We start from the raw sequence: 12,149 nt of genomic DNA, 5'->3' as shown, positions 1-12,149 counted from the left end.
AAGTGACCCAGTAATAGGTAAAAATAATATACTGCAGATGGTGACTGCAGCCATGAAATTAAAAGACGCTTACTCCTTGGAAGAAAAGTTATGACCAACCTAGATAGCATATTCAAAAGCAGAGACATTACTTTGCCGACTAAGGTCCGTCTAGTCAAGGCTATGGTTTTTCCTGTGGTCATGTATGGATGTGAGAGTTGGACTGTGAAGAAGGCTGAGCGCCGAAGAATTGATGCTTTTGAACTGTGGTATTGGAGAAGACTCTTGAGAGTCCCTTGGACTGCAAGGAGATCCAACCAGTCCATTCTGAAGGAGATCGGCCCTGAGATTTCTTTGGAAGGAATGATGCTAAAGCTGAAAGTCCAGTACTTTGGCCACATCATGAGAAGAGTTGACTCATTGGAAAAGACTCTGATGCTGGGAGGGATTGAGGGCAGGAGGAGAAGGGGACGACAGAGGATGAAATGGCTGGATGGCATCACTGACTCGATGGACATGAGTTTGAATGAACTCCGGGAGTTGGTGATGGACAGGGAGGCCTGGTGTGCTGCGATTCATGGGGTCTCAAAGAGTCAGACACAACTGAGCAACTGAACTGAATATACCTAAATTTCGTATATTTTATACTCAAGTCTAAAGTCTAAAGAAGTCCACAAAGTAGTATACCTCTTTCTTAGTGGTCAGGAGTGTGGTATTCAGCAACTTGTCCTTTATTTGGTGCAGAATATTACAATACACCCCAGAACCCTAGAAAGTTCACTGAGTAGACAGACCCCTATGTATTTGCGGGACTTGTTATCTGCCCTCTGGCACACATTTGTGTGCTTACCAAATCATCTAGGGTATCCACCACTTCCTGTTCTCAAGCTCCATCTGGAAACTGTCATCAGTATCACAGTATATTAGCCTGATATCCCCTGGAATGGTGATCTGGTCAAAAATTCCTGTAAGCTGAGTGTATCCAGACAGTGACATACCCCTGAAGCGAGACAGTAAAAGTCTATTCCTGCCCCTGCTAAAGGAATACAAACTATTCCTGAGCTTTGGTATAGAATAAAAAGCACTGACCTGACCTATCATTGTGGGTCAACAACTGTGCTGGTCTGCTCCAAGAATGACCACTCTGAAGAAGTCCCTCAGTTGGGTTCCCTACCAGAATGAGTTTATCATAATGCTCGATGATTTTTTAAGACCATCTATCTTCTCTGTTGAAGTATGAATGGATAAAGAAAATGTGATATAGACAGACAGATATCTGTATATATATATATATATATAAAGGATTATGTAAGTATATACCATATATATATGAGTATATATATAAGGATATACAAAAAGTATATATAATAAATATAAAAAATATTATTTGGCCTTAAAAAAAGAAGAGAATTCTGTCATTTGCACATGTATGAAATTTGAAAGGCATTTTAAATGAAACAAGCCAGTCACAAAAAGACAAACACTGCATGATCTCACTTACATGTGGAATACTTTTAAAAAAAAAAAATCTAAATTCATAGGGCTTCCCTGGTGGCTCAGTGGTAAAGAATCTGCCTGCTAATGCAGATCCCACATGCCTCAGAGCAACTAAGCCCCTGTGCCACAGCGATTGAGCCTGTCCTCTGGAGTCCAGGAGGGACAGCCGCTGCTCTGGAACAAGAGAAGCCACTGCAACAAGAAGCTTGCACAACAGCAAAGACCCAGCACTGCCAAATAAATAAATAAATATTTTCTTAAAAAGAGAGTAGAACAATGGTTACTAGACACTGCAGTGTAGGGAAAAGGGGAAGGTTTTTTGTGTTTTTTTAAAGTAGAAGGCTGGTTGCCAGGGGCTGTAAGGATAGGAGAATGGGACCTTATTTAATGAGTATAGAGTTTCAGTTTAGCAAGAAAAGAGTTTTGGAGATGGATGGTGGTGATGGCTGCACAACAATTTGAATGTATTTAATACAAATGAACTGTACACTTAGAAATGGTTAACACAGTAAGTTTTATGTTGCACATATTTTACCACAATGAAAATAAATAAATGGGGGGGAAATGCCATCTATCTTCTGTTCTGGCCAAACTGAAGAGTTAATGTTGATATAGTGGGAATCACCCTGAATCTTTCAAATCTTTGACGATGGTGCTAATCCCTATAACGAGATGAAGTATTATTTTTTCATTCGGTAGTTAGGGAGAGCTCCAGGGCCTTCGATTTAGCCCTTACTCCCTAAGTCGGGCCAGTGTCAAAATTGTGCCCGTGATGGAGCAACAGCAACTCTACATATAACCACCGTAAGTTTCAGGATACCACTGACCCTTGCATGAGACAAGCTGCACTCAACACTATTTTTGAAAAATTTGTTCTACGTTCATGTCACATATTCAAAAAAGAGTAAACATCCCATTTTAAACAATTAAATACATAATCATTACACTTTTTAAATGTTCCATTGATATCACTCAGAATCCTCCCACACACACATATACTTTTTTGGAAACACTGACCTAGTATGTGCTCCAGTCATCTCATCTTTATCACACTTGTTGTAATTGTGTATTTCAGTGTCCACTCTTTCCACCTGACTGAGGAGCTGAGTCTCCCTGTCCTAAGCACCAAACGCTGGACTCCCCGTGGATCTTACACTGAAAATAAGGATCTAAACAATCCCTTCGTCCATTCAGCCCAGGCTGTCCACAAGCCCATGAGTTCTGGCTGGCTGATGCTGAGCAACCGTTTCATCTTCTGTAGCCCCCGTTTTCTCCGCTGCAAAATAGGAGCTATAGCACCTGCCAGGTCGTGTAGGTACGAGAAGTCAAGTCACAGCTGTGAAAGTAGCGGAGCACTATAGAAATTACTAATATTACTAACATTCACTCATCCATTTAACAGCCAGTTTTGAAGCTCCCAGGGCCGTGCAGCACGGTTACTACAGCGCACACCCCCTCCTGGCGCAGATCTCATCCCCGGAACCCCGAAATGAGGAGGGCATTTCCTCACCAGGTTTACTCTCTCACGGAACTCCGGGTAGTGACCTTATGCAAAATGGCGCAGGCGGCCTCGGGGGCTAGTGCGGCGGCGCGGACTCCGCGTGCCCTCTGACCTGCTGGCAGCGGCGGAGGGGGAGCCGGGCGCCGCCATATTGGCTGTTGTCCTGTGTGGGGAGCGGCGGCGGCGGTGCGAGTGGAGCAAGGGAGCGGCGCGAGAAGCAGCATGACTCGGAGGCGGAGCAGGCCGAGCGGCGGCGCGGGCCGGCGCGAGCGGGCGCGGGCCACGGGGCCGCAGAAGCCCCAGGCGCCAGAGCCCCCACCGCCGCCAAGCCTGGAAGCGGGAGCGGGTGCAGGGCCCCCGGAGGCGCCGGCGGAGCCCTACTGCGACGACCCCAGGGAGGAGGACGAGCCCAAGCTGGCGCCCGGCCCCCAGGTAGGAGCGAGCGAGGCGAGTCTGGCTGCTCGGGTTCTTTCACCTCCCCGGAGTGGGGCTGGGACGGGCTTGGGGATGGACCATTCCCGGGTGGGGCCAGAACCTTAATCCTCAGGGCCAGAGCTGAGGCTTTTTCCCCCAAGGCGGGAGTGAGCCTGGACCCTTTGGTCCAAAGCCGAGGCACGGCCCGTCCGGTTCTGAGTGAGACCAGCCTCCCTGCCCTCTCCCGCCGCCTCCGGGATACCTTCTGGCCGCACACCCAGTCTTACGGCCACAGCTTAGCTCTGTGCCCTTCACCTTCCCTGGGCCCACCTGCTCCCCACCCACCCACAGGCCACGTCGGGGCTCTGGGCCCTGGAAGGCTGCAGCCTGTTCCCTCCACCCCCCCTCGGGAGCAGCTCCACCCCTTCCCCTCGCTGCTCCCTCAGCAGCTGTGCCCCCAGCATCTGTCTCCAGGACGCCGCCCCCCCTCCCCGCGCCCTGCGCCTTGCCCAGCTGAGCAGTTGAAGCAGACAGCCAGGCTACCTAGAATTATTTGGTGGGGCTTCTGTACTGAGTTGGAAACCCAGCAAAGCCTGCTCTTTCTCCCCACTATACCCCCGACCCACGAGGTAGTCCACCCAAACCCTCAGATCCCTGGGTTTGACGAATCCTGCTGAAAGTGAGCAGTAGGAGGACTCTCCAAGGCTTCCAGCTTGCCACCTGGAAGAAGGTCACTTTCTTTCGAGCAAAGGAGATAATAGGAGGTACCCTGCCAGTGTTCACTGCGAAGCTGGGGTGGCATGAGCCACAGTTGCTCTGGGGGGGTTGTGGCACCTGGGGCTGGGTGGCTCGCCCTAAGCTTGCTCTGACAAAAGAGTTTTGAGTTGGTTTTTTGGATGAGTCTGCCGAGGAAGGCAGGCTCCTGCAGGAGTCTTGGAGGGTCGGATGCAGCCCCGGATGAGGATGAGGCGTGGCGGAAGATGCGTTTGGCTCTGCAGACACTGCATCGGGCAGCAGGGGACTCTGGGAGGCTGGTGCAGCCTGAAGGCATGGCTCTTGACAGCCTTCTAGTAGAATCTCTGGAATTGTGCATGTGAGTGGGGATGCTGTTTGGGGTACCATTCCCAGAAAGCCTTTCCTGACCTCCCCAGCTGTGTGAGGTGCCCCCTCTGTCCCACAGCCCCCCATGCTCTCCTCTGGTAGCACTCCCTGTTCTACAATGACATAGTCTGTTGATGTGTCTGTTCCCCCCACTGAACTGTGAACTCCGCAGGGGCACAAATCATGCCGTCTGTCCCCAGCCCTCCACTCCTAGCCCTGGGCCTTGCTGACACAGAGTAGGAATAATTAGGTGAATGAGAGAGAATGAATCCGTTGAGAACCTGAAATTACTGTAACCCAGTTTTTATACTGTCTCCTTTGTGTCTTAGATCATAGTAAGATTTTTAATTAATGAAGATGTCACCACTTACTGAGTGTGATAAGCGCCCCCTTCATCCCCATCTCCTACCCTGGGCTGAGACTGTTTCCAAAGGACTCCTCGAAGTTGAGAACTCAAGTTGGACCCCACCCTTGCCTAGTCTAACTTTGCACCCTGAAGCTGTCTCCCCCTCTAGCCTTCTCTGGACCCCTGGGAGTGCTGTTCTCCAGAAGAGGAAGGTAGGGAAAGGAGAGTCAGGGAGCTGTTGTCTTCTCTTGTTTACCATTCAGGGTCCCCTGCCACTTAACCAGCCTATAGTATTCATGGCCAGAAAGTTTGGTTGATGGCATAACCATTCAGTTTTTATTTAGGTCGCAGTTTTAGCATGATAGATTCCTACCTACTCCACTACTTGACCTTTCAGTTAATTCATTTATTTATGCTAAGCATTTTACATACCTTCCCACCACCCCTGTGTTCTCCTCAGCATTTAGCACGAATGTGATGAGTTAACCATTGATATAATTATTAGTCTGCTTTTGCTTTGTAAACTCTTGAGAGTGTAGGAACCAAGTCAGTCACTATTGTACCACTAAGCCTGGTGATTGATAAATTCTAATGAATGAAGATATAAATACTGTTAATCCCATTTTTCAGATGAAGAAACGGAAACTCAGAGAAACTAAACATTTGCCCAAAAAACTCCTACTATAGGTACACCTACCACCGCCTCATAAAGTACCTTCTTGTGTACTGTAGGGTATTTAGCAAGACTTTTTTTTTAACTCTTGCTGTAATAGGTGAAACAAATGAACAAACTTCTGATTGAGCCCTGTTTTTGCTGGGGAAGGGGGTTCTGGGTGCCAGAAGCAGGCCTTTGTGCCTTGGTGAAAAGTACCTGCTGAAAAAATTGGGATCAGTCCTTGCTCTGCCCGCAGGCATACCTTTGGCGAGGACCTCTGGCTCCCACCACCACTTAGTCCCCTGTCTTAAGCACTTAGAGTGGGTAAGTAAGGTGAAAGTCAGTGTCGAATGCCACACTGAAGCCAAAGCTGGAGAATGGGGTCACTTTCAGTCTACACACAGGGTTTAATGCCCCAAATCACATGTTTTGTTTTCTGTTTTCATTTGAGCCAGTATTTTTAAAAATCAATTTCCCACAAAACTGGATTTGTGCCATCTGCTGCTAAAAATCTGGTACTGCTAGGCCCATGTTTCCAGAAGTTAGTCATCTGCAGTCTCTGGGAAGTGTCTGCCCTCTTCATCATATGAAGGACACCTGATCTGTGCCAGGCCCTGAGCTAGCTGGTATACAGAAATGAATCACCTGTGGACCCTCCTCACAATGGGCTCATTTGGTCTAGAGAACATGTATATAGCAGTCATGGTAAGGCTAGAAAAGCATTGCTTTCTCTGAGTTAAGGCTCATAGGCCTCTCTGGTTCCATCCAATCTCCTTTGCTTATTTTCGTAACTTGTATGCATTTAAATGCAGGACCTTGAACTTAATTGGAATCCCAAAAGCCTTCTCTTCTAATTGTTTAGGCCCCTAAACAACATTGATACATTTCACTGAAAACCCAAATCCTTGTTTGTTTGTTTTTTCCCCCCATAAGAAGACTAAAACAGTTATAGCCTTCTTAGTGAAGAGGGGAAAAATGAATTACAAAGCAGTTGAAGGAGGCAGAGACATAGTATTTAATCTTACAGACTTGGGGTGAGCTTCCTGCTCAGTCTCCTAGCCTTGTTACTCGAGGCATGTTTCTTCCCGTCTTTAAGACTCTTAGGCAGCTTCACAAGAGAATGTGGAGCAGCCCACATAGCATCTAGTGCTGCTCATGCCGGAGCTAGAATTGGATGTGGCATGTGGCAGGAGCCGTTTGGCCATCCAAAGCCTGAGTGTTCTCACCTGCCGGCCCCACTGACTGCTTCTAGTTCTCTTGGGCCACTCAGCTTGCAGTCCAGGTGCACACTCACTCAGTAAACCCCCAGGAGACTCGCTAGACTATAAACTGGCGTTGGTAGGGGTTGAGCGCATCCTGTCCTTCCATCTCTCCTCTACAGCTTCCCGTGGGACTTTGCCCAGCCTAGTTTAAAGGAACTCTAGAGACATGGCTCCACCACTGCTCAGAGTTAAACCTACTCCTTCATGGGACAGGAGCAGATGACAGTCAGTATCTTTATTAAAATCATCTCATTATATTTAATCCACTCAGCAAGTATTAACCTCTGTGCCAAGGCCTTTATTCAGAGCACACAGATGAATGAGATAATCCCTGTACCCTGAGACTTCCCCCTTAAAATCACTGCCCACCTAGCCATTTTAAATGCAGGTAGGAGGAGATAATGCTGAGTAGAGATCCCTGTCACCTCTGCTCCTTTGTAAACCAGTAGAGCTTCACCATGTAGAAATGCCAAAAGACCTTTGAAGATCAAAACTTCCTAAAATTTTAAATTTCCTTAAAATTTCCCAGAACTATTAAGTGTAATATTGTTAGATGTACTATTAATATCCTACCACCTTCACTTACTAAGCCTAGAGTTTTGTGAGCTTGGGCTATGTTCTTAATTCATTTCTGGAGTATTTATTGCACATGGTTCTTATGTGTTCAGTGAGTGGCTGTTAAACTATAATAAAAGAAACGTTAGGTTTCTGGCACCTTATTCTTACTGCCTGCACTGCTAAGCCAGGCTGGCAGTCACTCATTCATTCAGGCCCATTACACATGCACTGTGCCCAGCCTTCCTCTCACCTAACCTGCTGTTCATTTATTCTACCAACACTAACAGACTCCTGGTCTGTGCTGGGTCCTGGGCTAGCTGGTAATATAGAAGTGAATCAGACATGGTCTCTGCCCACAGGGGCTCATGGTCTAAAGAACATATATCTAATAATTACACTTAAGCTAGAGGAGCATCACTTCCTCTAAGTTGAGTCAAATTCTACATCCTGGTACACACCTTTAGAAGTGCTTCAGCCTTTTGTTTGGTTTTCTGTGTATAAAATGACAGTGATACTGGACTCAAACTAGGGTTCAACAGGCACTGAATGTCGAGCACTGAACACATGTAGTAGCTGTGATTATTATAGTGCTTTGTTTTGAGGATGCACAGATGTGATAGCCTAGAAAAGGCTTTTTGGAGCTGAGGCTTCAAGGTCAAGTAGAAGGTCCTCCAGAGAAGGTGAGGCAAAGCAGGCAGCGTAGACAAAGACCCAGAGTCCAGAACTGCCCAACTCATGGTGAGTGGTGAGAAGTCTGACTGGAAAGTTTAGTAGGTTTGAGCTTTAATCTATAGGCTATGAGGAGTCAAACAAAGATGGGGGAAAGTGAATGAGAGTGTGGGAGGAAGTAATTTTCAGTAGAAGCAACTGTGATTGCTTGATTCTACCTCTCTCGCACCCCAACCTAACTAATGATCAGATCCCCTGTGCTTTGCTAGACCCTATCCCAGCCCTAGAGTCTCTAGGTTTGGAGCCCAGTAACCTGTTCTTAAATTGCCTCAGATGATTTCTGATGTGTGGCTGGGTCTGGGAACTGTTTAACTGAGGGTGCCGTGGGGATCTCTGTGGAGGCCTAAAGTATTCTTTAAAGAATGAAGCTTCCTAGGGAAAGAGAGCTTTTCCCTAAGCAGAAGAAGAAGCAGCCTTAGTTTTTAAAGAAAAAAAAAAAGCAAACTTTTTTCAGTTCGCCATTTGTCCATATTCTCCAACTGCTAATCTTTCTTTGTGTATCAAAACATGTGCTGCCATCTCTGCTGAACAATTGGAATGCAGTGACTCATGGGATACAGGCCCTGCCCTTGAAAAGCTCACAGTGCTATGGAGAAGACAGATTTTGACAATCGGGGTACACGTGATAACCTCTGTTCAGGAGAAACAGAGTAAAAAAAGTAAAAAAAGTGTTAGGGCATCCCCTAACACAGAGCAAAGCACAGTTTATTTTGCCTGTAGACTTAGGAGAATGTAATACCCAAACTGAGCTTCAGTAGGAAGAGGCAAAGAGGACAGTGTGAGTGAAGATACACTTTATGAATTGGGGAAAGGGAATGAATATTGTAGAAAGGAGTGGTTCATGGTTCTTCATGGTGGAATGTGCAGAGCAGAAAAGAACTGGGGAGAAGAATGCTTGTGTCCTCGGAAGGACCCTGTGTTTGCACCTTTCAGTTCTGTGCCCATGTTCCCACTCTCATCCTTCCAAGTGCAAGATGGATGAGCATGGTGCTGTCCTATAGGCCACCTCTCCTTCATTCCCTCCCCAAGACTCTTCACTATCCAGCTCCCTTTGTGGTTTCCCCCACCGTTCTGAAGTGAATAGATATAGAGAAATTCAGGCAGAAAGAAGGGCCTAGAAATATTGAAGGTTCTTATTACGAAGTTGTAGCCAGAGAACATGAACTGGGGGGGTTAAAGAGACCTTGAAGGTCATCTGTCTAGTCTTCTGTCCTGTGCTTCAAGTAATAACTTTGGATTGGGCAAGTCTCACTTAGTAAGTTTCCCTGTCATTTCTTCCAGGACAGAAGAGGAAAGAAACTAACGGGTATTGAGCACCTACTGTGTGCCAGGCCCAGGCCAGGTACTTTACATAATTTATTTCCTTCTGTCCTCACGACTCTGTGAAGTATGGTTTTATTCTCATTTCATAAATGAGGAAATGGAGGCTCAAAGAAATTCAGTAATAATCCAAGATCATACTGAAAATGGCAAACTTGGATTTGAACTCAACAGTCTGTCTTCAAAGGTCATTCTCTTCCACCCATGAGAACTCTGTTGCCATTACAGAGTAGTCGGTAATAAGGTTTGCCTGAGATTCCAGGTAAATAAGCAGGAGTTTAGGCCTTCCCATAACTGATTGCACCCAGGAAACAGGTTCAACAGGTGAACTAGCCTTCACAGGTAGAGGGCCACTGGGGTTAGACAGACTCACTGCTCTATCCTTGACTCAGCCTGTACAGCCAGAGAGAATTCTCCACAAACTGACTTTATGTTGTGAAACTACTGTCCTGTCTCCTGGAAAGACCTGAGCCAACAGCCTGAGTGGGAGTTTGAGTGAAAGCTCAGGGCACGGAGGTGTGGTTGTATTGGCTTCCTAAGAATTAACTACACCTCTGATGGCCAGCATTAGAATGGTCTGAGATTCTTAGCACTGATGCCTTCCCATTAGTGACCTGGAGTGACGCAGCCGTGCCTTTTCAGCATAGTATGTTGGGCTAGTGGGCTGTGTTTTAGTTCCTTTCCTTTGTGTAGAGCAGCTGAGACATAAGCCAGATGGCTTAAACATCATTTATTTATTCAGTGAATGCCTGCTATGTGCCAGGCCCAAGCCAAGCCTAGTTCCTGGACCCATTTAAATGGCCAGGGTCCACTCCCTGCCCCCAAAGAGCTCCCGTTCTACAGGGGTTTGGGAGTGGGCAGAGGATATGTGTCTATGGCACAATGCGATAGACGCTATACTAAAAGAACTCTATTTAGCCTGGTCCAGCAAAAGCTTCATCAGCCTTTGACCAAGATCTTAGGAGATGAGTAGGAATTTCCTGAGGAGCAAAGCTGAGGTTTGATGGGGCACGGTGTATCTGAGGAATAGTACAAATACAACCTATGGCTCAGGGTGTTAAGCATGGAAATGGAATATGGAGAGATCAGCTGGGGCCACATTATGAATGCCACGGGCCAAAAGGTATCATAGTGAGGGTAGTGAGCTCCACCAAAAAGGAGCCTAGAGATGAAAAGCGACCAAGGTAGGAATGAGGAGGTCAAGGAAAGAAATCTTCAAACTGGACAGATATGTGAGAAGGCACATTACAAGCTTAACCTTAAGGAGAGAATCCCAGTGTCCTAATTGGTGGTTTTTAGTTTATATTTATTATTTTGTTTACTGATTATAATTGTATATTATTTTAATATGTGTTCCTGCCTGATTATCCAAAATAAATATGAGGCATCCTGGGAGTCTGGGAGCATAGACAACCCTGTGCATGAACCTGCCTGGTTTTACGCATGTGTTCTTAAGGCAGGAACTCTTGTTTCCCAGCACCTAGCACAATGGTTGGCACCAGGTAGAGGCTCTGAGAATGTTGAATGAGGGAATGAATGGAAGAGTGAATGGCAATGACTGGGCTGGGGAACTAATCACTTTCTCTGCTTTTGGAAGGGACTTTTAACTGTTGTCTTCTGCCTGCCTTGGTGACAAGGAGGCTTTTGGAGTTGGGCCATTTCTGAATAGAATTTAGAAACTGTCACAGGGCTCCTGGGTAGATACAGCACTGTGTCTTGAGGGAATCCTCTATAAACATATACTAACTCTTGGGAATAAAAGGAACCCATGAAAGAAATGAGAGCAGGTTTGGTTTTAGAAATTAGATCCAGCTTCAAGAGCGGTCCTTGATAGCCATCTGGCCTAGTGACACGTAATTCCCAAACTGTGGCCAGAAAGGCTGTGGTGCAAAATTTTCTCATGACCCCAAACAGCTCTTCAGATATACCATGAACTGCTATATGATTGTTAATAATCACTATTGCTTATAGCACACCCACTGGCTGACAGGCACTGTTAGATACTTTACATCAGCTGTTCTCAAAGGGTTTGGTCTTGGGAACCTTTTACATTTCTGAAAATTTTTGAGGACCCAGAAGAGCTTTTGTTGGTTAAACTATTGAAATTTACCAAAGGAAGTATTAAAGTTGAGAAAGTTTGAAAATATTTGGTCACTCGTTTCAGAATAACAGTATTAGAGCTATCATATTAACATAAATAACAATTTTAAAACTAGAGATAACAATTTTCCCAAAAAGTGAGAAAAATGGTCTTGTTTTCACTTGGCAAATTTATGTCCGTCTTAATAGGAAAAGTTTAGATTCTCTTACATGCTTCTGGGGCTTCCCAAGTGGTGCCCATGGTAAAGAATCCACTTGCTAATGCAGGAGACACAAGGGATGTGGGTTCAATCCCTGGATCAGGAAGATGCCCTGGAGAAGGAAACAGCAACCCACTCCAGTATTTCTTGCCTGGAAGATTCCATGGCTAGAAAAGCCGGGTGGGCTACAGTCCATGGGATCGCAAAGAGTCGGACACAGCTGAGTATGCATACACACATGTGCTTCTGTATTCAGTCTGTTGGCAGTACATTATCTTGATGGAAGTATGTTTTTAAAAAAATTTAACTTCACACAGATACATAGTTGGAAAAGAGAAAGGTATTTTGATAGCCTTTTCAGATGATTGTTGGTATTCTTCACAATATGGAATCTGAGAACATATCAATAAAGTCTTTATACTCATTCATGTTAAAATCTGTTGGTTCATCTAACACTTTGGGTGGACTTTATACCAGTGCATGACTC

General features: G+C 45.9%; 1 protein-coding gene across 2 annotated transcripts in view; it reads left to right on the top strand.

The window, feature by feature from the left end:
• The first annotated feature begins 3,311 nt into the window (after window positions 1-3,311).
• Window positions 3,312-12,149, top strand: part of FAM193B (family with sequence similarity 193 member B) — a 30,504-nt gene continuing 21,666 nt past the window's right edge. For both annotated transcript variants that reach the window (XM_068979881.1, XM_068979878.1), the window contains exons 1-3: window positions 3,312-3,409; window positions 4,293-4,484; window positions 9,324-9,384. The gene's annotated coding sequence lies outside the window, so the exon portion shown is untranslated. The remainder of the gene's footprint in view (window positions 3,410-4,292; window positions 4,485-9,323; window positions 9,385-12,149) is intronic.

Source organism: Capricornis sumatraensis, chromosome 9 (genome assembly GCF_032405125.1).
Source record: "Capricornis sumatraensis isolate serow.1 chromosome 9, serow.2, whole genome shotgun sequence".
Lineage (NCBI taxonomy): Eukaryota > Metazoa > Chordata > Mammalia > Artiodactyla > Bovidae > Capricornis > Capricornis sumatraensis.
The sequence above is the reverse complement of the archived record's forward strand: the minus strand, read 5'-3'. Positions and strand labels throughout refer to the sequence as shown.